The sequence below is a fragment of the Saccopteryx leptura genome, chromosome 7 (genome assembly GCF_036850995.1).
Source record: "Saccopteryx leptura isolate mSacLep1 chromosome 7, mSacLep1_pri_phased_curated, whole genome shotgun sequence".
NCBI lineage: Eukaryota > Metazoa > Chordata > Mammalia > Chiroptera > Emballonuridae > Saccopteryx > Saccopteryx leptura.
The window spans coordinates 478,524-502,838 of record NC_089509.1 but is presented as its reverse complement, the minus strand read 5'-3'; the positions used below and the strand labels follow the sequence as shown (position 1 = coordinate 502,838).

The following is a 24,315-nucleotide window of genomic DNA, read 5'->3' as shown; positions in this document are numbered from 1 at the left end:
AGGGCTTTTGTTTGTTGGGAGTTTTTTCATAACTGTTTTGATCTAATTTGTTGTAATCGGTGTGTTTAGGTTTTCTGATTCTTCCAGATTGATTTTTGAAAGGTTATATGTTTCAAGGAATTTGTCCATTTCACCTAGGTTGTCTAATTTTTTGGCATACAGTTCTTCATAGTATTTTCTTACAATCCTTTGTATTTCTGCTGTGTCAGTTGTTACTTCTTCACTCTCATTTCTAATTTTATTTATTTGAGTCCTCTCTCTTTTTTTCTTGGTGAGTTTGGTTAAATGTTCATCTATCTTGTTTACCTTTTCAAAGAACGAGCTCTTGGTTTTATTGATCCTCTGTAATGTTCTTTTAGCATCTATGTCATTTATTTCTGCTCTGATCTTTATTATTATCTTCCTTCTACTTTCTCTCGTCTCTACTTGCTGTTCTTTTTCTAGTTCGTTCAGATGCAGGGTTAAGTTGTTTATTTGAGCTTTTTCTGGGTTCTTAGGGTATGCCTGTAATGCTATGAACTTCCCTCTCAGGACTGCTTTTGCTTTGTCCCATAAATTTTGAGTTGTTGTATGTTCATTTTCATTTGTTTCAAGGAAATGTTTTATTTCTTCCTTGATCTCATTGTTAACCCATTTGTTATTTAATTTACATGCTGTTTAGTTTCCAAGTGTTTGAGCGTTTTTTTATTGTAGTTGATTTCTAGTTTCATTGTGATCTAGAAGATGCTTGATATGATTTCAATCTTCTAAATTTGTTGAGACTTGTTTTGTGCCGTAACATGTGGTCTATCCTAGAGAATGTACCATGAGCACTTGAAAAGAATGTATATTCAATTGTTTTAGGGTGAAAGGTTCTGAAGATATCTTTTTTTTTTTTTTTTGGTATTTTTTCTGAAGCTGGAAACGGGGAGAGACAGTCAGACAGACTCCCGCATGCGCCTGACCGGGATCCACCCGGTGCACCCACCAGGGGCGACGCTTTGCCCACCATGGGGCGATGCTCTGCCCCTCCGGGGCGTCGCTCTGCCGCGACCAGAGCCACTCTAGCGCCTGGGGCAGCGGCCAAGGAGCCATCCCCAGCGCCCGGGCCATCTTTGCTCCAATGGAGCCTTGGCTGCGGGAGGGGAAGAGAGAGACAGAGAGGAAGGAGGGGGGGGTGGAGAAGCAAATGGGCGCTTCTCCTATGTGCCCTGGCCGGGAATTGAACCCGGGTCCCCCGCACGCCAGCCTGACGCTCTACTGCTGAGCCAACCGGCCAGGGCTGAAGATATCTATTAAATACAGTTGATCTAGTATGTCTTTTAAGTCTGCTGGTTTTTTAAATTTTTATTGACGATCTAGCCACTGATGTTAGTAGGGTATTGAAATCCCCTACTATTATTGTATTGCTGTTGATCTCGCCCTTTATGTCTATCACAATCTGCTTTATATATTTAAGTGCTCCTATATTAGGCACATAGATATTTATAATGGTTATACCTTCCTGTTGGATTGCTCCTTTATCATTATGTAGTGACCTTCTTTATTCCTTACTATAGCCTTTGTTTTAAAGTGTATTTTGTCAGATATAAGTATTGCTACACTAGCTTTTTCTTCATTTCCATTTGCATGAAATATTTTTTTCTATCCCTTTACTTTCAGTCTATGTTTATCTTTTTTTTAAATTTTTTAAAATTAATTTATTTTTACTAGAACAGAGAGAGAGTCAGAGAGAGGGATAGATAGGGACAGACAGACAGGAATGGAGAGAGATGAGAAGCATCAATCATCAGTTTCTCGTTGCGACACCTTAGTTGTTCATTGATTGCTTTCTCATATGTGCCTTGACTGGGGGGCTTCAGCAGTCTGAGTAACCTCTTGCTCGAGCCAGCGACCCTGAACACAAGCTGGCGAGCTTTTTTGCTCAAGCCAGATGAGCCCGCGCTCAAGCTGGAGACCTTGGGGGTCTCGAACCTGGATCCTTCTGCATCCCTATCTGATGCTCCGTCCACTGTGCCACCGCCTGGTCAGGCTACGTTTATCTTTTGTTTTGAGGTGTGTCTCTTGTAGACAGCATATGTACAGGGTCCTGTTTTCTTATCCACACAGCTGCCCTATGTCTTTTTTTTTTTTTTATACAGAAGCAGAGATAGACAGGGACAGACAGACAGGAATGGAGAGAGATGAGAAGCATCAATCATCAGTTTCTCGTTGCGCGTTGCGACTTCTTAGTTGTTCATTGATTGCTTTCTCACATGTGCCTTGACTGTGGGCCTTCAGCAGACCGAGTAACCCCCTTCTGGAGCCAGCGACCTTGGGTCTAAGCTGGTGAGCTCTTTGCTCAAGCCAGATGAGCCCGTGCTCAAGCTGGCGACCTCGGGGTCTCGAACCTGGGTCCTTCCGCATCCCAGTCCGACGCTCTATCCACTGCGCCACCACTTGGTCAGGCCCTATGTCTTTTGATTGGAGATTTTAATCCGTTTACATTTAAGGCTATTATTGATATATAGTTGTTTATTGTCATTTTATTCTTTAAATCTACATTTTTTTACTAGATTTTTTCCCTTTGTTCTGTTTATAACAGACTTCTTAACATTTCTTGCAGCATTGATTTGTTTGTAATGAATTCCTGGGTTGTTGTTTTTTTTTGGTCAGGGAAGCTTTTTATTTCTTCAATTTTAAACAATAGCCTTACTGGATAAAGAAATCTTGGTTGTAGGCTCTTGTTCTGCATTACTTTGAATATTTCTTGCCATTCCCTTCTGGCCTCAAGTGTTTCTGTTGAGAAGTCAGATGTCATTCTTATGGGGGCTTCTTTGTAGGTGATTGACTGCTTTTCTCTTGTAGCTTTTAGTATTCTTTTTTTATCTCTTAGCTTTTGTATTTTATTTTGTTTTAATTTTTTTTTTTAATTAATTTTTTGTATTTTTTTGAAGTTGGAAACGGGGAGGCAGTCAGACAGACTCCCGCATGTGCCCATCCGGGATCCACCCGACATCCCCACCAGGGGGCGATGCTCTGCCCATCTGGGGCGTCACTCTGTTGCAACCAGAGCCATTCTAGTGCCTGAGGCAGAGGCCATAGAGCCATCCTCAGTGCCCGGGCCAACTTTGCTCCAATGGAGCCTTGGCTGCGAGAGGGAAAGAGAGAGACAGAGAGAAAAGAGAGGGGGAGGGGTGGAGAAGCAGATGGGCGCTTCTCCTGTGTGCCCTGGCCGGGAATCGAACCCAGGACTCCCGCACGCCAGGCCGATGCTCTACCACTGAGCCAACCGGCCAGGGCCAGCTTTTGTATTTTAATTATGTGTCTTGATGTAGGTCTCTTTGGGTTCCCCTTTAGTGGGATTCTTTGAGCTTCTTGAACTTGAATGACTTTTTCCTGTATCAATTTAGGTTAGTTTTCAGCTATGATTTTTTTCAATCAAGTTTTCTATCCCTTTTTTTTTCTGTTCTCCTTCAGGAACCCCTATTATGCGAATGTTGTTTCTCTTCATGTTGTCACAGAGCTCTCTTAGAATTTTCTCAGACATTTTGATCTTCTTTTTTTCTGCTGTTCTGCTTCCATGCTTTTGCTTATCTTGTACTCTAAATCGCTGGTTTGGTCCTCTGCTTCGTTCAGCCTGTTTTTAATTCCTTCTAGTGTAGTCTTCATTTCTGATATTGTGTTTGTCATTTATGACTGGTTCTTTTTTATTATTTCAATGTCCTTTTTGATGCATGTTATCTCTTATTTAGGTGCTCATTATGTCCATCCATTGTTTCTCTAAGATCTTTGAACATCCTAACAATCATTATTATTATTATTATTTTTTCACAGAGACAGAGAGAATCAGAGAGAGGGATAGATAGGGAAAGACAGACAGGAACAGAGAGAGAGGAGAAGTATCAATCATCAGTTTCTCGTTGCAACACCTTAGTTGTTCATTGATTGCTTTCCATATGTGCCTTGACTGTGGGCCTTCAGCAGACCAAGTGACCCCTTGCTCAAGCCAGTGACCTTGGGTCCACGCTGGTGAGCTTTTGCTCAAACCAGATGAGCCTGTGCTCAAACTGGCGACCTCAGGGTCTCGAACCTGGGTCTTTCCGCATCCCAGTCCGACGCTCTATCCACTGCACCACCGCCTGGTCAGACCTAACAATCATTATTTTAAAGTCTGTATCCAGTAATTTGGTTATTTCCATCTCATTCAGTTTTTTTTTTCAGGATTTCTTTTGTTGATTCATTTGGATTGCATTTCTCTGTCTTCACATTTTGTCTGTGTATAGACTTCTCATTTGGGTGTGTTGTTTGTGTAGCTAGTTGAGTCTAGGGTTGATATTGTCTGCCTCCAATTTTCAGTTGTGTTGTTTCTACGTTTTCTTGGGTTGGCATCAGCTGTTGTTTGTAATCCGCTGTGGGCTATTTAATCTGCTGTCACTGTTTTCTTTGCTATTTGTGTCGGCGTTTTCTATGTCTTCGGTAGGTCAGGTGTGAGGAGCCTTTCCTTAAGATACCACTCTAACAAGGTTGTTAGGTCCTGAACTGATGCTCTCCATATCTGGCCTTTGGGTGTGCCTGCCCTGGACCTCCCTGGCCAGAGCCTGGCACAGATCAGTGGGGGTCACTGCTTATGACTGGCTCTTATCAACCCTTTTGGAGATACAGGCAATCCAGATCTTGTGGTTTCCTCTGCTGGGCCCAGCTGTTGTTGTAAATATCAGCTGCACTACTAGGCTAGCTTTTATCTACTGTTGGCCTAGGGGAAGTTTGTTTAAAAGTTCATGTTTCCCTGAGATCCGCTTTCTACTGCCTCTTATTGCTGGCTACTTGTTGGGCTCAGTACTGTAATTCAGTGATAAGGTATCTTATTGGATGTGGCTTGCCCCTTAACCTCAGGTTTCATTTTATCTCAACTTTTTATTTATTTATTTTATGTTATTTTATTTATTTTCTTTTTTTTTTTTTTAGCACTGAGAAGGGTGTGGCCACAGTAGTACAGTGGGTGTGGCCTCTGTGATCCCAATGTGTGGCCTATCCACCGACCTGACCTGCCGTCACCGCTGCTGCTGCCTCGGGCGTTCTTCCTTGGGCGCTGCTGGCACCTACCTAATTCCGCAGTTGCTCCTGCCTCTGCCACTGAGAGCGAGCTTGTGTTCGCCCGCTCGGGCTGCCTCTGCGGTCGCTTTGGCCTTTGCTGCTGAGGCCGGGCTTGTGCTGTGGTTGGGCTTGTGTGAGAGCCTTCAGACCCCAGCGATGGCTGACAGGGCCCCTGGGCGTGCTCGTGCGTGCATGCCTGCTCTGACCGCTTCCGCCCTTGCCCTGACCTCTGCAGCAGCGGGCGGGCTCCCTGCGCTCACTCTGACTGCCCCGGCCTCTGTAGCCGCGCCCTATTGCAGTGGGCCCACCACCCCTGGCCAGCACTCATCAGTGTGGTGGGGGGCAGTGTAGCTCATACCTCAGCTGTCACTACCTGTGTGCCTAATGTGCTGCCTTCCTCTAAGCTCCTCTTTGTTTTAACTGGAGCAGGATAGCCTCCGTTTGCAGGGTAATTTCTTCCCTTTGCTGGTGATGCTGCTCCCAGGAAAATGTTCCCTTTTAGATTTGGGGAGTGACTCAGCCCAGGGTTTAGGGTGGCTGTTCCTCAAATTGTCTCTCCCTGTGCCTCCGAGATTACCCTCTCCTCTGGCAACTCTAGTTCTCTCAGTGTTCCCCACTCCTGTAGCCCCGGGTAGGTGGTCGTCAGCGAGGTTTTCTGTGGTCCCGTTAAGATGGAGCCAGGGTCCGAGATTTCTGTGTCCTTCTCTCAAGCAGTATCTAGGCTGTTTTCCTAGCGAAATACAGTCTGTATGCCTCTTCTAGGCTCTGAGGATCTAGGCTGGGGCTCCAGTCCTGGGGCTGAGGACCTAGAACTCTCTGGGCAAACCTCCCTGCTGTGGCGAGAGTCCCTCCGGGCCGCCTCTCACTCCTGGGAACGGGGCAGCCCTTTCTGAGTCTCCGCCTTTCCTACCAGTTTCAGTGTGGCTTCTTTGGTGGTCCTTGGCTGTAGAATTCTCTTAGTTTAGTCCAAAGTTGGTCTTAAAAGGTGACTGTTTTCAAAATTAAATTTTAATCTACTTTGGTTCTGAGATGTGGGAGTTGGAACGTCCGCCTACTCTGTGGCCATTTTGTCGCCCCTGAAGCTATTAATTTTCATGTAGTACCATTTGTTTATTTTTTGTTTTATTGCTTATGCTTTTTTTGTTATCTAAAAATAAAATCATCTCCATGACCAATGTCAAGGAGCTTTTTCCATATGTTTTCTTATAGGGGTTTTACGGTTTTCATGCTTTTTTTTTTTCCAGATTTTTTTGTTTGTTTATTCATTTTAGAGAAAGGAGAGAGACAGAGAAAGAGAGAGAAGTGGGGAGGAGCAGGATGCATATGTGCCTTGACCAGGCAAGCCCAGGGTGTTGATTCAGCAACCTCAGCATTCCAGGTTGATGCTTTTTTTTTTTTTTTTTTTCATTTTTCTGAAGCTGGAAACAGGGAGAGACAGTCAGACAGACTCCCGCATGCGCCCGACCGGGATCCACCCGGCACGCCCACCATGGGGCGGCGCTCTGCCCACCAGGGGGCGATGCTCTGCCCATCCTGGGCGTCGCCATATTGCGACCAGAGCCACTCTAGCGCCTGGGGCAGAGGCCGAGGAGCCATCCCCAGCGCCCGGGCCATCTTTGCTCCAATGGAGCCTTGGCTGCGGGAGGGGAAGAGAGAGACAGAGAGGAAAGCGCGGCGGAGGGGTGGAGAAGCAAATGGGCGCTTCTCCTGTGTGCCCTGGCCGGGAATCGAACCCGGGTCCTCCGCACGCTAGGCCGACGCTCTACCGCTGAGCCAACCGGCCAGGGCGGCAGGTTGATGCTTTTATCCACTGCATCACCACATGTCAGGCCATAGCCTTTTGTTTTAGTCTTGAATTCATTTCGAGTTAATTTTTGTGAATGGTGTAAGATTGTCGTCCAATTTTATTGTTTTGTGTGAGTCTATCCAGTTTTCCCCAACACCATTTATTGAAGAGACTATCCTTTCCCCATAGAGATCTTGGCTCCCTTGTCAAACATTAGTTGAATCTATATGTGTGGTTTTATTTCTGAGTTCTTGGTTTTCTAGTTGTATGTTTATTTTTAGGTCAGTATCATGCTGTTTTGATTACTATAATATAGTTTGAAATCAGGAAGTGTGATGCCTTCAGCTTTGTTCTTTCTCAGGATTGCTCTGGCTATTTTGTTTGTTTTCTTGGTTCCATATATATTTTAGGAATGTTTTTTCTATATTTCTGTGAAAAATGCCATTGGCGTTTTTATAGGAATTGCATTGAAACTGTAGATGGCTTTGGGTTGTATAAAAATTTTAACAATACTAATCTTTCTGAACAATGTACATGTGATATCTTTGTTGTGTGTGTGAGATTTTCATTTTTTTTTTTTCCAACAAAGCTTTATAGGTTTCAGTGTACAAACCTTTACCTCTTTGGTTAAATTTCTTCCTAAGCATTTTATTGTTTTTGATGCTGTTGTGGGTGGGTTTTTTCCTAGATACTTTGTTGGTGGTGTGTAGAAAAGCAAATGGTTTCTGAATGTTGATTTTGATTCCTGCAAGTTTACTGAATTACTGATTATTATTTCTAATAATCAACAAATTTTGGTTCTCTTTAGGATCTTCTACATACAAGATCATATCATCTGCAAACAAAAGTAGTTTTACTTTTCGATATGGATGCCTTTTATTTATTTTTATTACATGACTGCTTTTGCTAGGACTTCCAGTATTACGTTGAATAGGAATGGTGAGAGATGATACTTTTGTGTTCTTCTTGATCTTAGAGGAAAAGCTTTTAGTCTATTACCTTTGTATATGATATTAGCTGTGGGCCTATTACATTGGGGAACAAAATTTTTGTTGCATCCACGAAAACACTTGTTCTTACCTAATCAAGTGTGCTGATCTCAAATCTGACATTAGTTTTTCTCTGTAAGCTATAGTTTTTTTGCAATTCAAGATTTTAGGTTTTCATCTTATTGTAAAATTTTCAACATTTAGTTTAACGTAATGAAGTAGAATGTCTTCTTGGGTATCATCTTTGTGAAAATCTAATAATTTATAAAATGCAGTAAATATGCTAATACACTAAAAGATATGATTGCATCAGAATTTGTCTACACTTTCGAAATAGAACATAATAAAACACTTATTTTAATCATAAAATTTGTTCAAAACTTATTTAAATTCTATTCAGGCAAAAATTGGCATTTGTAGCTCTTGTGTTTTTGTACTTGTTGAGGACAATCTCCTTTTATGCTCCAGAAGTAGTCTGCTCATCACTAACAGCTCCAAGATTTTCGAGAAACTTATCAAGGTGACTGTTCAGGAAGTGGATCTTAACGCTCATGTTACATCCAATGTCACGGAAAATCAACAGCATCCTTTGAACCAGAAGTTCATAGTTTTCTGCTTTTTTGTTGCCATAGAAGTTCTTTATAACTGCCACAAAAGACTGTCATGCTGCTTTCTCCTCTTTATTCATCTTCCTGGCAAATTCTTTGTCACATATGAGGGTTCAAATTTGAGGTCCATTGAATACACGTGCTTTTTTTTTATTTTTTATTTTTTATTAAATTTAATGCAGTGACATTGATAAATCAGGGTACATATGTTGAGAGAAAATACCTCTAGATTATTTTGACATTTGATTGTGCTGTATACCCCTCCCCAAAGTTAAATTGTCTTCTGTCACCTTCTATCTGGTTTTCTTTGTGCCCCTCCCCTCCCCTAACCCCTCTCTCCTTCTTCACCCCCTCCCTCCTCCCCCAACCTCCCGCCCCAGTTGTCATCACATTCTTGTTCATGTCTCTGAGTCTCATTTTTATGTCCCTTCTATGTATGGATTCATCTTAGTTTTTTTTTTTTTTTCTGATTTACTTATTTCACTCCGTATAATGTTGTCAATGTCCATCCATGTTATTGTAAATGATCCGATGTCATCATTTCTTATGGCTGAGTAGTATTCCATAGTATATATGTACCAAAGCTTTTTAATCCACTCGTCCTCTGATGGACACTTGGGCTGTTTCCAGATCTTTGCTATTGTGAACAATGCTGCCACAAACATGCGGGTGCATTTCTCCTTTTCGAGCCGTTCTATGGTGTCCTTGGGGTATATTCCTAAAAGTGGGATAGCTGGGTCAAAAGGCAGTTCGATTTTCAGTTTTTTGAGGAATCTCCATACTGTTTTCCACAGTGGCTGCACCAGTCTGCATTCCCACCAGCAGAGCAGGAGGGTTCCCTTTTCTCCACATCCTTGCCAGCACTTATTCTGTGTTGTTTTGTTGATAAGCGCCATTCTGACTGGTGTGAGGTGATATCTCATTGTGGTTTTAATTTGCATTTCTCTAATGATTAGTGATGTTGAGTATTTTTTCATATGCCTATTGGCCATCTGTATGTCCTCTTTGGAGAAGTGTCTATTCATCTCTTTTGCCCATTTTTGGATTGGATTGTTTGTCTTCCTGGTGTTGAGTTTTACAAGTTCTTTATAAATTTTGGTTATTAACCCCTTATCAGACGTATTGTCAAATATGTTCTCCCATTGTGTAGTTTGTCTTTTTATTCTGTTCTTGTTGTCTTTAGCTGTGCAAAAGCTTTTTAGTTTGATATAGTCCCATTTGTTTATCCTGTCTTTTATTTCACTTCCCCGTGGAGATAAATCAGCAAATATATTGCTCCGAGAGATGTCCGAGAGCTTACTGCCTATGTTTTCTTCTAAGATGCTTATGGTTTCACGGCCTACATTTAAGTCTTTTATCCATTTTGAGTTTATTTTTGTGAGTGGTGTAAGCTGGTGATCTAGTTTCATTTTTTTGCAGGTAGCTGTCCAATTTTCCCAACACCATTTATAAAGAGGCTGTCTTTACTCCATTGTATTTCCTTGCCTCCTTTGTCAAATATCAGTTGTCCATAGAACTGTGGGTTTATTTCTGGGTTCTCTGTTCTGTTCCATTGATCTATATGCCTGTTCTTATGCCAGTACCAGGCTGTTTTGAGTACAACGGCCTTGTAGTATAACTTGATATCAGGAAGTGTGATACCTCCCACTTTATTCTTCTTTTTTAAGATTGCTGAGGCTATTCGTGTCCTCTTTTGATTCCATATAAATTTTTGGAATATGTGTTCTATATCTTTGAAGTATGTCATTGGTATTTTAATTGGTATTGCATTGAATTTATAGATTGCTTTGGGTAATATAGACATTTTAATGATGTTTCTTCTTCCTAACCATGAGCACGGTATATGCTTCCACTTGTTTGTATCTTCCTTGATTTCTTTTATCAATGCTTTGTAATTTTCCGAGTACAAGTCTTTAGTCTCCTTGGTTAAGTTTACTCCTAGGTACTTTATTTTTTTGGTTGTAATTGTGAAGGGGATTGTTTCCTTAATTTCTCTTTCTGACTGTTCATTGTTGGTGTATAAAAATGCTTCTGATTTCTGAGTATTGATTTTATATCCTGCCACTTTGCTGAATTTATTTATCAGGTCCAGTAGTTTTTTGACTGAGACTTTAGAGTTTTCTATATACAATATCATATCATCTGCAAATAATGATAGTTTTACTTCTTCTTTTCCAACTCGAATGCCTTTTATTTCTTCTTCTTGTCTGATTGCTGTGGCTAGGACTTCCAGGACTATGTTAAATAAGAGTGGTGAAAGGGGGCACCCCTGCCTTGTTCCTGATCTTAAGGGTATTGCTTTTAATTTTTTCCCATTGAGTATGATGTTGGCTGTGGGTTTCTCATAGATGGCTTTTATCATGTTGAGGTATGTTCCCTGTATTCCCACTTTGCTGAGAGTTTTGATCATGAATGGGTGCTGAATTTTATCAAATACTTTTTCTGCATCTATTGAAATTATCATATGGTTTTTCTCCTTCTTTTTATGTGATGAATCACATTGATTGATTTATGAATATTGTACCAGCCTTGCCTCCCCAGAATAAATCCCACTTGATCATGGTGTATGATTTTTTCCATATATTGTTGGATCCGGTTTGCTAATATTTTATTGAGGATTTTAGCATCTATATTCATCTGAGATATTGGCCTATAATTTTCTTTCTTTGTGTTGTCTTTGCCTGGTTTTGGAATCAGAATTATGCTCGCCTCATAAAAGGAGCTTGGAAGTCTTCCTTCCTCTTGAATTTTTTGAAATAGTTTGAGAAGGATAGGAGTTAGTTCTTCTTTGAATATTTGGTAGAATTCCGTTGTGAAGCCATCGGGCCCTGGACTTTTCTTTGTTGGGAGTTTTTTGATAACTGTTTCGATCTCCTTTGTTGTAATCGGTCTGTTTAGGTTTTCTGATTCTTCCAGATTGATTTTTGGAAGATTGTATGTTTCAAGGAATTTTTCCATTTCATCTAGGTTGTCTAGTTTTTTGGCATACAGTTCTTCATAGTATTTTCTTACAATATTTTGTATTTCTGTTGTGTCAGTTGTTATTTCTCCTCTCTCATTTCTAATTTTATTTATTTGAGTCCTCTCTCTCTTTTTCTTGGTGAGTCTACTTAAAGGTTCATCAATCTTGTTTACCTTTTCAAAGAACCAGCTCCTAGTTTCATTGATCCTCTGTATTGTTTCTTTAGCCTCTATGTCATTTATTTCTGCTCTGATCTTTATTATTTCCTTCCTTCTACTACATTTGGGCTTTACTTGCTGTTCTTTTTCTAATTCTTTTAGATGCAGGGTTAAGTTGTTTATTTGAGCTTTTTCTAGCTTCTGAAAGTGTGCCGGTAGTGCTATGAACTTCCCTCTCAGCACTGCTTTCACTGTGTCCCATAAATTTTGAGTTGTTGTATGCTCATTGTCATTCGTTTCTAGGAATTTTTTTATTTCTTCTTTGATCTCATTCTTAATCCATTCATTATTTAACACCCTGATATTTAGTTTCCATGTGTTTGAGAATTTTTGAGCTTTTCTGCTGTGATTCATTTCTAGTTTCATGCCGTTGTGATCGGAGAAAGTGCTTGATATGATTTCAGTTTTCTTAAATTTGTTGAGAGCACTTTTGTGCCCTAACATGTGGTCTATCCTAGAGAATGTACCATGAGCACTTGAAAAGAATGTATATTCTGCTGCTTTAGGGTGAAAGGATCTGAAGATATCTATTAAATCGAGTTGATCTAGTGTTTCCAATAAGTCTGCTGTTTCTTTGTTAATTTTCTTTCTTGAGGATCTACCTAGTGATGTTAGTGGGGTATTGAAATCCCCTACTATTATAGTATTGCTGTTGATCTCGCCCTTGAAATCCATCAAAGTCTGTTTTATATATTTGGGTGCTCCTATATTAGGTGCATAGATATTTATAATAGTTATATCTTCCTGTTGGATTACTCCCTTTATCATTATGTAGTGGCCTTCTTTATCTTTTACTATATCCTTTGTTTTAAAGTCCAATTTGTCTGATATAAGTATTGCTACCCCAGCTTTTTTTTCATTTCCGTTTGCATGAAATGTTTTTTTCCATCCTTTTACCTTCAATCTATGTGTGTCTTTTGTTCTAAGGTATGTCTCTTGTAGACAACATATGTATGGGTCCTGTTTTCTTATCCACGCAGCTACCCTATGTCTTTTGATTGGATCATTTAATCCATTTACATTTAAGGTTATTATTGATATGTAGTTGTTTATTGCCATTTTCTTCTTTAAAGGTGTATTCCTTTTTTTGCTATATTCTTTTCCAACTTTAATCTGTTTACAACAGGCCCCTTAACATTTCTTGCAGCGTTAGTTTGGTTGTAATGAATTCCTTGAGTTGTTTTTTGTCTGGGAAGCTTTTTATTTCTCCTTCGATTTTAAACGATAGCCTTGCTGGATAAAGTAGTCTTGGCTGTAGGTTCTTGTTCTGCATTACTTTGAATATTTCTTGCCATTCCCTTCTGGCCTCAAGTGTTTCTGTTGAGAAGTCGAATGTCATCCTTATGGGGGCTCCTTTGTAGGTGATAACTTTTTTTTCTCTTGCAGCTTTAATATTTTCTCTTTATCGCTTAGCTTTGGTATTTTAATTATGATGTGTCTTGGTGTAGGTTTCTTTGGGTTTCTCTTTAATGGAGTTCTCTGTGCTTCTTGGACTTGTGAGAGTTTCTCTTGCATTAATTTAGGGAAGTTTTCAGTTATGATATGATTGAACAAAGTCTCTATCCCTTGTTCTTTTTCTTCTTCTTCAGGAACCCCTATGATGCGGATGTTATTTCTCTTCATGTCACATAGCTCTCTAAGTGTTTCCTCTGACTTTTTGAATCTCTTTTCTCTTTTCTTCTCTGCTTTCATGCCTTTATTCCAGTTGTCCTCCAACTCGCTGATTCGATCCTCAGCTGTATCCATCCTGTTTTTAATTCCTTCCATTGTGGTCTTCATTTCTGATATTGTATTTGTCATCTCTGACTGATTCTTTTTTAATATTTCAATATCCTTTTTTATACTTCCTATTTCTTTATTTAGGTTTTCAAACTGCCCCTCCATTGTTGTTCCAAGATCCCTAAGCATCCTTACAGTCATTATTTTGAACTCCGCATCTGGAAGTTTGATTATTTCCATATCACTCAGCTCATCTCTCAAAGGTGTCTCTTGTGGTTTCATTTGGGTTGCACCCCTTTGTTTTCTCATAATGGTGTTTTATTTGTAGAGTTGGTTGAGTCTAGGCTTGGTGTTGTCTGCCTCCAGTTTTCAGTTGTGTTATTTCTAGGTCTTCTTGGGTTGGTATCAGCTATTATTTGTAATCCACTTTCGGATTTGGGCAGCTTTGAAGTCGTGATTTGTTTGTTTTCTTAACAGGTGATAGTCTTGTTAACTGATCTCAGCAGGGGGCTTCCTTGAAACTGTAACCAGGAATGCTGTGGGTGTAACCTGAGATGCTGAAGGTCTCTTCCACCAACTAATCTCACTGGGGGCAGGGTTTTTTCTCAGCTTCAGTAGGGGGAGGTGTATCTCAGATCTCCATGGAGACCTGAGCTACTGCCCCTCCTCCCCACTTCTTGTTTTCAGCTGTGTCTTGTTGCGCTGATTGGAGCTGGATAGATGTCCGGAGATCTCTGATCCGGAAGCACTTCAGCTCTGTTTTGTGAAAGGTTCAGTCCCTCCCCCAGCTATGGCTGCCTCCAGCACGAATGAGTCAGCTTTTTTATTTCGTTTCTTGCATACCTTAGCCCCTCACAGTCTGTCCCTCTCCTTGTCCTTTCCACTTGGGAGATAAGCTGGTCTTTTCAACCCACCTTGCTCCCTGGTCGCCAGGTAGGTGGCTGTGAGCAGTAGTTTCTGCTCTTTTTCCTCTGTGAAATCCTCTCTGGGCTCTCAGCCTCACCCCCCCCCCTTCCGTTCCTGTAAGCAGAGGAGATTCAGGCACTCCTTACCAGGATTATTGTGGCTTCCTCTTTGCTCCTTGGTTTTTGAGAGCTGTTCTTGCAGTTCAGTGTTTGTTTTTCATGCTGATTTTTCCTGAATTGATTTGTATTCCAGTTTGGTGTTGAGAGCTGGGCGTCTGTGCATCCGCCTACTCTGCTGCCATCTTTGAGTAAATCTGAATACACGTGCTTTTATCTTCTCAAAAGACAAGGAAGGAAAAGCAGAAATAATATGTTGAAGGCATTCATTTTCTCTATTCAAAGCCTGAACAAACTGCCTCATTAAGCCAAGTTTGATGTAAAGTGGGCGAAAAATGATCCTGTCTCGATTAACTACAGGTTCATTCACAATATTTTGCATCCCTACTTCCAGAGCTTCACGTTTCGGCAACTCATTCTGTGTCCAGTGTTTCTCCCGAGCTCGGCTGTCCCACAAACACAGAAAGCAAAGATACTTCGTGAAACCTCTCTGTTTTCCTAGCAGGAAATTTACCATTTTAAGATCCACACAAATGATGCAGTTATGCTCCTCATACTTCAGAAAGTTGAGGACAATTTTTATGTCATTATAATCTTCTCACAGATGAGTTGAATAACCTATTGGAACCGCTGCATAAACATTACTGTTGTGTAAGAGAACACATTTCAGACTCTGTTTAGAGCTGTCAAGAAATAGTTGCCATTCTGTTGGACTGTAAGTGGTAACACCTAGCTGGCTGAGAAGACTACTGATATCATGACAGTAAACAAAGTGTTTTTCTTCAGAAAAAAAGTCCACAAAAATTTGTTCACGCTTCCTGAAATGGGATACTTTAGCTGACTGGTGAAGTACATTCTTTTCTTGAAGCCTGGAGGCTAATAACTCAGCTGCTTTCTTTGATAGCCCAAATCTCTTACTAAGTCATTCAGTTCGGGTTGTCTAAACTGCTGAGGGGTTAATGACTGCTTGGCATCAGAAGAAGACCCTTCAGGTTCTACTACCATTTCCTCATGCATCTTATCAAAATACACTTGATCACCATGTTCACTCTCTTCGTTCTTAGAAGAAATAAAACCATTGAAAACTGGAACTGGGAGTGTCTCAGAGTGTGGGGTAGGTTGTATTGCTGAAGGAATATTAGGATATGCGATCATATGCTGCTTTTTCTTACTGATGCCCTTTGTATGGATCAGACAGAAATAACAGTCACTGCTGTGGTCTTAGGTTCACGCCAAACCATGGGAATACCAAAAGGCATTCCTTTGCATTTTCCTTTTGTCCAGTCACATAGCATTTCCTCACAATTATGACACACAATATGAGGAGCCCAATTCTTGTCTTGATCGCCAAGGGGAACTTGAAAATAGGCAATATATGCACATGTCACAAATAAAAAATATTGCATCTTTGATGTTAAAGTGTGTAACAGCCACATACATAACAGAAGGTGTCAGGACTATTCTTACATTTACGCCTACTCGAAGAAGCCATGATTCAATCTTAAAACAAAATAAGAGGGTGTTTTTATCAGATAATAATTTTTTCCATTTAAAAACAACTACAATTATGTAAAAGTGATGTTTGTAAAACATTAATTGCCTTGTGGTTATGTTCAATCCAAGAGTATTTGCCCTTTAGCTCCTATTTAAAAACCAATGTATGCCATTAACTATAACAAAAAGAAATTAAAATTTCATAAAAACTAGAGCATACACCAAAAACGGATTTCTGTTATGGAATCAGGGATGCAGAAATATATAGAAAGAGTTCTAAAACCTCATGCATCAGAAAATGAAAAAAAATGTGTTCCCCAGTGTTACATATAGCCTTTATTATGTTTGGTAGGTTCCTTCTGTATTCCTTTTTTCATCATTTTTTGTCAAAATGTATGTTTCTGGAATTTCTCCATGTCTTCTAGATTGTCCAGTTTGTTGCTGTATAATTTCCATAGTAGTCTCTTATGATCCTTTATATTTTTCTGTGGTATCAGTTGTAATGTTGTTGTTTTTTTTCTTTTGAATTCTTTTCTTGTTTTTTCTTAGTTAAATCTAGCTAAAGTTTTGTCAAGTTTCTTTATCTTTAAAAAAAAACCTCATAGTTTTATGGGTTTTTTTTATTTATTTTCTGGTCTCCCATTTCTTTTCTTTTTGCTCCGATCTTTATTTCCTGATGATATTCTTATCTTTATTTCTGCCAACTTTGGGCTTGGTTTGTTCTTTTTTCCCCCTAGTACCTGGAGAGTAGGTTGTTTAGTTGAGATCTTTCTTTTTCCTTAATGTAGACATTTGTAGCCATTTATTCTTTTAAATTACTGATTAGAACAAATATGCTGCACCCCATGGGTTTTGTTATGCGGTATTTCCATTTTTGTTTCAAAATATTTTTTATTTCCTTTGTGATTTCTTCTTGACTCATTGGTTAATTTCCACATATTTATGAATTTTCCAGCTTTCCTCCTGCTGTTGATTTACAGAATATTACTGTGTGCCAGAGAAGAGTGTGTATTCTGCTGCTGTTGGATAAAATGTTATATAATATCTGTTAAGTCCATTTGGTCTGAAGTATAGTTCAGTCCCAATGTTTTCTTACTGATGTTCTATCAGGATTATTTATCCATTGTTGACAGTGAGGTATTGAACTGCCCTACTAATACTGGATTGTCTATTTCTCTTTTGAGATCTACTAGTATTTGCTTAAGATAGGTGCTTAGTATATGTATATAGGTGCTTTGATGTTGGGTGATGTGTATTTATGACTGTTACCTCTTAATGAATTGAGCCCTTTATACACTGACTTTTTTTCTCTTGTTAATGTTTCTGGCTTAAACTCTTACTTTGTCTGATACAAGTGTAGCTAGCTACACCTGCTCTCTTTTGGCTTCACTTAAATAGAATCTTTTTTTATCCTTTCCTTTGAGCCTGTGTGTATCCTTAACGCTGCAGTGCGTCTTTTGTAGGCTTGTGTTACTTGGGTCTCTTTTTCTCTCTCTTAAATCCATCTAGTCATTCTTTGCCTTTTGTTTGGAGTATTTAATACAGTTAGATTTAGGGTCTTTATTGCTAGGTAAGGGATGTACTAATGCTACCTTATTAGTTATTTTGTGGCTGTTTTGTAATTTCTTTGTTCCTTTCTTCTTTTTTTGCTGTCTTCCTTGGTGAATTGATGATTTTCCATAGTGGTATGCTTTGGTTACTCTGTCTTTTGTGAATCTACTGTAAATTTTTGCTTTGTGATTACATTGTTAAAACTTAACTTTTATCACATACAAAAACTCAGTCCTTTAACTCCATTTCTTTTTTCTGTTTTTGATGTCACAGTTTACCTCTTCTTATAATGTGTATTCACATTAATATTAATATTCTTGACCCTTAACCTTTTTTTTTTTTTAAGTGAGAGGAGGGGAGATAGAGTCAGGTGCCCTGACCGGGATCTACCTGGCAACCCTGTCTGGGGCTGATGCTTGAGTCAACCAAGCTATCTTCAGTGCCTGAGGCCAATGCTCAAACAAGCCAGTGGCTATGAGAGGGGGAGAGAGATGTGGGGTGTGAGAAGAAACAGATGGTCACTTTTCATGTGTGCCCTGACCAGGGTTTGAACCCAGGATGTCTGCATACTGGCCTATGCTCTATTCACTGAGCCAACCAGCTATGGCTGTCCCTTAACCTTTATACTAGTGTTAGATGGTCAATATTCCACTATATTACACTATTAGAATATTCTGAATTTGACTGTATACCTTTACCAGTGTGGTGTATGTTTTCATACTGCTGATTAGCATCCTTTCGGCATTTCTTGTAAGGCAAGTTTAGTGGTGATGTACTCTCAACTGTTTGGGAACGTCTTTATTCCTTTATTTCTAAAGGATAACTTTGCCAGGTAGTGTTTTTGGTGGGCAGTTTTTTTTTCTTTCAGTGCTTTGAATGTATCATTCCATTCTCCTTGCCTGTAAGGTTTCTGCAAAATCTGCTGATAGAATTCCCTGGTAAGTTGGAAGCTTCTTTTCTTTTGCTGCTTAATATTCTTTCTCTTTGACTTTTGACAGTTTTATATTAATATCTATTGCAGAGAATCTCTTAAGTTGATTTTGTTTGGTGACTTACAAGCTTCATGAACTTGAATATCCAAATCTCTCCCCAGATTAGGAAAGTTCGCAGGCATTTTAAGCTTTCTGGCCTTTCTCCACCTTGTCTCCTCCTGGGACTCCAGTAATTTGTAGACTATGCACCTACCATTTCTTTCTTTCATTCTTTTTAATTTGTTCTTCTCTGACTATATAATTTCAAAGTTCCTGTCTTCTAATTCAAAAGATTTTTTTCTTCTGATTGATTGGATGTGAATGCTATTTTGTTTTGCATTTCATTCATTGTATTTCTTAGCTCCAGAATTTCTGTTTGGTTCTTTTATTATGATTTCTTTCTTTTTTTTATAGCTCACTGAATTTCCCTAAAACCACTATTTTGAATTCTTCACTGGTAAATCACAGGTCTCCATGTCTTTGGGATCAGTTATTAGAAGATTATTGTGGTTCTTTGGTGATGTACTTTCTTGAGTTTTGTGTTTTCTTGCAGTGCTGCACTGCTCTCTTTGCATTTGAAGTAGCAGTCACTTCCTGTAGTCTTTTCTGACTGCCTTTGGGAAAGAAATGCCTGCTAGGAATGCTGAGGTGTTCTGTCTGTGGCTATACCTGTTCCATATTCATTGTTCCCTCTTATAGAGAATTCAGAGGCTTGCATAAATTCTCTTGATTCTGTAATGTGCAGTGTTGGCACTAACAAGACCCCTTTTATTTTTCCTATGGTGGCACTAAAGCTCAAGTTTTTGTCTCTTTCTGGCCTGGCCCACAGATTTAGGCTGACTTTCTCTCTCTCTCCTTTTTTTTTTTTTTAGTTGAGAGGAGGAAGGGAGATAGGCAGACTCCCCACATGCGCCCCGACCGAGATCCACTTGGCAACCCCATTGGGGGCTGATGCTTGAGTACTAAGCTATTTTGATGTATTTGGACCAGCTGAACCATTGTCAGTGCCCAGGGCTAGTGCTCAAAAAATCGAGCAATTGGTTGTGGAAGGGGAAGAGGGAGAGAAGGTAGAGAGGGAGGTAAAGAGAAGCAGATTGTCGCTTCTCCTATGTGCCTTGACTGGGAATCTGTTGGAGGAAAGCCAAAGCACCGAGTGACTTTCTGTTCCTGTCCTCAGGAAGTGAAGGTTGAGACCAAGCATACATGACTGAAGGCAGTTGTGTGTCCAGGGAAGGCTCAAGGCCACGTAGCTGGGCCCTGCTGGAGCTTGCTGCAGGTCAGGAATCAGACAGCAGATGGTGTGGTGTTATGTCTCAGAAAGGGCAAGAGAAATCTAATCAGTTTTGCAAAACTAAATAATAGAATTGTACACTGTATTCTGCTTGTTAGTTTCTCATGCAAGATGTCATGTTTCTGCTTAATAAATTGGATAGCTGATCTCTCCAAGGCACCTCAATCCTGGAGAGATTGGGGTCCTCCACTTGCAGTATCGTTGTTGCTACCTCATTCCTTTGCAGCTCCTCTTCATGAAACCCTGAATAATAACAACAGGAATCAAACCTGGGATGTCCATAGGCTGGGCCAATGTTCTATCCACTAAGCTATCAGCCAGGGCCTCGGCTGACTTTCTGTACGTGCTCACTAGCCACCTGGCAAAACTCAGTCTCACTACCACTGTCAGGAGTGTATGCTGGGATCTGGCCTGGGTGGGAGGGTGTGTGGGTGAGGCACATGGACACTAGTGCCTGTGAGCCATTTTGGGAGTCTTTGGTAAGGTGTCCTGGGTGGCTCATGGATGTACATCTCAATGCAAGTCAGTAGAATGTGACTCTAATAGGTGCCCTCTGAGGACACTGTCTGCTGCTTCCCAGCCTTTTCCCACCCCCAGTCATGCAGTTCACTGTTCAGTCCTCGGGGTGGGTGAGAGGGAGATGAGCCCCTGTGGCAGCATCCCAGATGGCTGGGGGAGTCGGTGTGGATTCATTTGCTCTCACCCTGCAGGAGAAGTTGGGGGCACAGAGGGTCTCGGCCCTAAGCTGCACTGCCTTGGAGGAGGGATGATATGGGTAATGTCACACTTTCCTCTTAATCTCTTTAGTGCATCCAAGCTTGTAGATTTTTTGCTCCTGTGGTATCCTGGAAGTTCTCTGTTGGAAACTGGAACTTCCTCAAAGGCTCTGTTGTCCATGGGTGATTTTTTAAAAGACATTTTTTTTCCAGGAGTTCCCAGGCTGTGGCCAAGAGAAGCTGGAGCCAGTTCATGGACCAAGCAGAGTCCATAGCTGGGGTTGAAGACTGTATGCCTATCACCTGATGTGCTAGTGGGCAAGATTCTGCCTGGGTCACTTGCCATCTAGTGCTGGATACCAAACCTCTCACAAAGGCACTTTTGTTTGTGGATAGATGCAAAATTGTTGTTGCTCTGGGAGAGATATCTTATTCAACCATGATGCTGACATCACTTCTGCTTCAGTGTTATGTATGCTTGTGGTATGACATCAAGTTAGGTTTGGAACTGGAACTAGTCACGAGAGGTACTCAGTTGACACTGAAAACAGTTCCATTACTGTACTGCAGCATTCTGTGCAGTCATTTACCTTTTTTAATGTTTTTTGAATAAAGTATTGATATGGATACCTAGTGATTTTTTTCACATTTTCACAAACAGCAAGAATAATAGTCAATATAAAAAGAATAGTTGAAATAAAAGGACAGAAGGACCACTTTGGTTATAACTAGGATTTGAGGGAATTAATGGAATTTTATCTATTTCACATTTGGAAAATATTTAATTCTATTGATAATTTTCTCTAGCCTATTGAAGAAAAAATTTATGTTGCCTTTTTATTGTGGATGATTGCTTTATCAAAAGTATTTGCTTGAAAAGTATTCAATACAGCAGGCAGATTGGGGAAAAAGTTATTTTTACATGTTGTCTTTTATATGTTGAAATCTTCATTTTGCTGAAGAATCAAATGTATGTATCACAGACCTAGCTCCCCAGGAATTTTCCGGACTCGGCCATTTTCCTCACCTGTCTTGATTAGCAGCTCTTTGTATACATAAAGAGATCATATTATTTGTATTATGCTACTTAATTTCCTATTTGAATAGACCTGTACTCTCAAGAGAAGAATGTGAGATTCCTAGAGGTTCTAAGAATCTACTGCTTTAGTAAGACTTTAACTTGGCAGGAGCTGTAACCCTGCACAAAAGCCCAAGAAAATAGATTCTTTTGAAAAGGAGGAATGAGTGTATTTAGCAAATGTTGTTACACTTATAAATATCTCTACTTTTTGTTATAAATCTGAAGCTGTGATATCTTCAGATTATGGTATTGCTAATATTGGAGAGAAATAATTATTTTTGAAACTATGCAGTATAATTAAAGTAGAACTTTTTTTTTTTTTTTACAGGGACAGAGAGAGAGTCAGAGAGAGGGATAGATAAGGACAGACAGACAGGAACGGAGAGAGATGAGAAGCATCAATCATCAGTTTTTCGTTGCAACACCTTAGTTGTTCATTGATTGCTTTCTCATGTGTGCCCTGACCGTGGGGCCACAGCAGACCAAGCAACCCCTTGCTCAAGCCAGCGACCTTGGGTCCAAGCTGGCAAGCTTTTTGTTCAAGCCAGATAAGCCCGTGCTCAAGCTGGCGATGTCGGGGTCTCGAACCTGGGTCCTCCACATCCGCTCCATCTACTGCGCCACCGCCTGGTCAGGCTAAAGTAGAATTTTTAAACTGAAGAGAATATTGTCTAATAGATGTATATCTTTCAAAGCCAATAAGATAACAGTAAACAAAAATTCTAACTTACATATGCAGACATTTTACATTTTGCATGTTAACTCTGAGTCTTTATTAGTCTCCGTTATCATTTGTGAGTGACTCATTCATAAGACTTTTCCTGTAATTAATGTTTTAATTTGCAATTAACATTTTTGGTGATCAGGTGATAGAAATTCTCACATGTGATTTTTAAACTTGGCTCTTTGATAATTGAACTACATTCTGTTATAAACTGTTTCCAAGTTGTAAAAATGGAAGCTACATAGTCAAAACATCTCTCTCCCACTCCTGACTTTCACTCAAATGCTGTTTCCAGAGACCACTGATGTTACATTTTATTGTCACTTAGAGTTACATTGTGGGTTTTGTTTTGTTGGGGGAATGATTTTCAAAGCTCACAATATATAACATTTTAAAAAATTAATTTTAATGGGGTGACATTGATAAATCAGGGTACGTGTGTTCAGAGAAAACATCTCCAGATTATTTTGACATTTGATTATGTTGCATACCCCTCACCCAAAGTCAAACTGTCTTCCGTCACCTTCTATCTGGTTTTCTTTGTACCCCTCCCCTTCCCGCACCCCCGCTCTCTCCCTCCTCCCCCCCCCATTACCATCACATTCTTGACCATGTCTCTGAGTCTAATTTTTATGTCCCATCTATGTATGGATTCATATAGTTCTTAGTTTTTTTTTCTGATTTACTTATTTCACTCCGTATAATGTTATCAAGGTCCATCCATGTTATTGTAAATGATCCGATGTCATCATTTCTTATGGCTGAGTAGTATTCCACAGTATATATGTACCAAAGCTTTTTAATCCACTTGTCCATATAACACTTTTTAATAAACTCCTTTGAAACAGCTGAGATGTCAAATAGCAATTAACCTGGTTACTTACAATTAGAGAGTGAATTTTAAAAGTTTAAACAATAATATAGAGAAAAGACAGAAATCAATCTAGAAGTCCTTTCTTCCTGTACCATCTGCAGTTCCTCCTAGAGGTCTGTACCACCAGCACCACTGTGGCTAGATCTGATTAGAAACTGAGCAGGCTGTGGCTGACAACTGGCACTTGTTATCTGACTGAAGTACTTATCTGTTTGTGCTATCTAAAAATTTTGCATGTAAAAACATTCTGCTATTTTCAGAAAATATCTGAAGTCACAATATGTTTAACTAAAACATTTTAGGAACTCTTTAATATCTTGCATAGTAATATAATTTTTACTGTGCACACGTAGTCTTGGGTCTGTGGTTGACATGTGGGGAATACCTGTGTTGACAGGGAAAATGACAGTCAGGAAGAAATATGTGTGCTATTCTATTTGTTGTTTGTTGGCCTGATATATCCGGAAACTCTTTTATACTGAAGAAGGAAGAAGGTTGAGCTCAGTATATTGTAGAACAGTTGTTGAGCACTGTTTTCCCACCAGTCCTATTTTGTTTTCTGCATGTGAATCTTTTTTAGTGATATGGGCCCTTTATAATTTAGAATTGGGTGTAAATATTTCTTCTTAGGCTATTTACCCAGGAGCACAAATAATTATGTCAGTCTATTGTACTGCCCATTATGATAGCCACTAGCCACATGTGGCTTTTAAAGTAGAGGTTGATTAATTACAGGTAGTTACATGTGGTTAGTGGCTGCTGCATTGGATAGCAAAAATTGAATATTTCCATCATTGCAGAAAAGTCTGTTGTATAGTTTTGACTATTGTATGTGTAATTCAGGTTTGATAGCCTGGCTGCTTAAAACTACCCACCCCCACCCTCAAACCACTTGCTAATTTGCAAGGTTTTGTATTTTTTTTTTTTTTTTTTACAGAGACAGAGAGTCAGAGAGAGGGATAGATAGGGACAGACAGACAGAAACAGAGAGAGATGAGAAGCATCAATCATCAGTTTTTTGTTGCGACACCTTAGTTGTTCATTGATTGCTTTCTCATATGTGCCTTGACCGTGGGCCTTTAGCAGATCAAGTAACCCCTTGCTCGAGCCAGTGACGTTGGGGCCAAGCTGGTGAGCTTTGCTCAAACCAGACGAGCCCGCGCTTAAGCTGGCGACCTCAGGTCTCGAACCTGGGTCCTCAGCATCTCAGTCCCATGCTCTACCCACTGCGCCACCTACTGGTCAGGCGGTTTT

The 24,315-nt window shown here is 39.9% G+C and overlaps 1 protein-coding gene across 4 annotated transcripts in view; it reads left to right on the top strand.

Annotated features, from left to right (window-relative positions):
- The window catches only part of UGGT1 (UDP-glucose glycoprotein glucosyltransferase 1), a 246,306-nt gene that overhangs the window by 141,086 nt on the left and 80,905 nt on the right, over nucleotides 1–24,315 (top strand). The gene's annotated exons all lie outside the window — the stretch shown is intronic.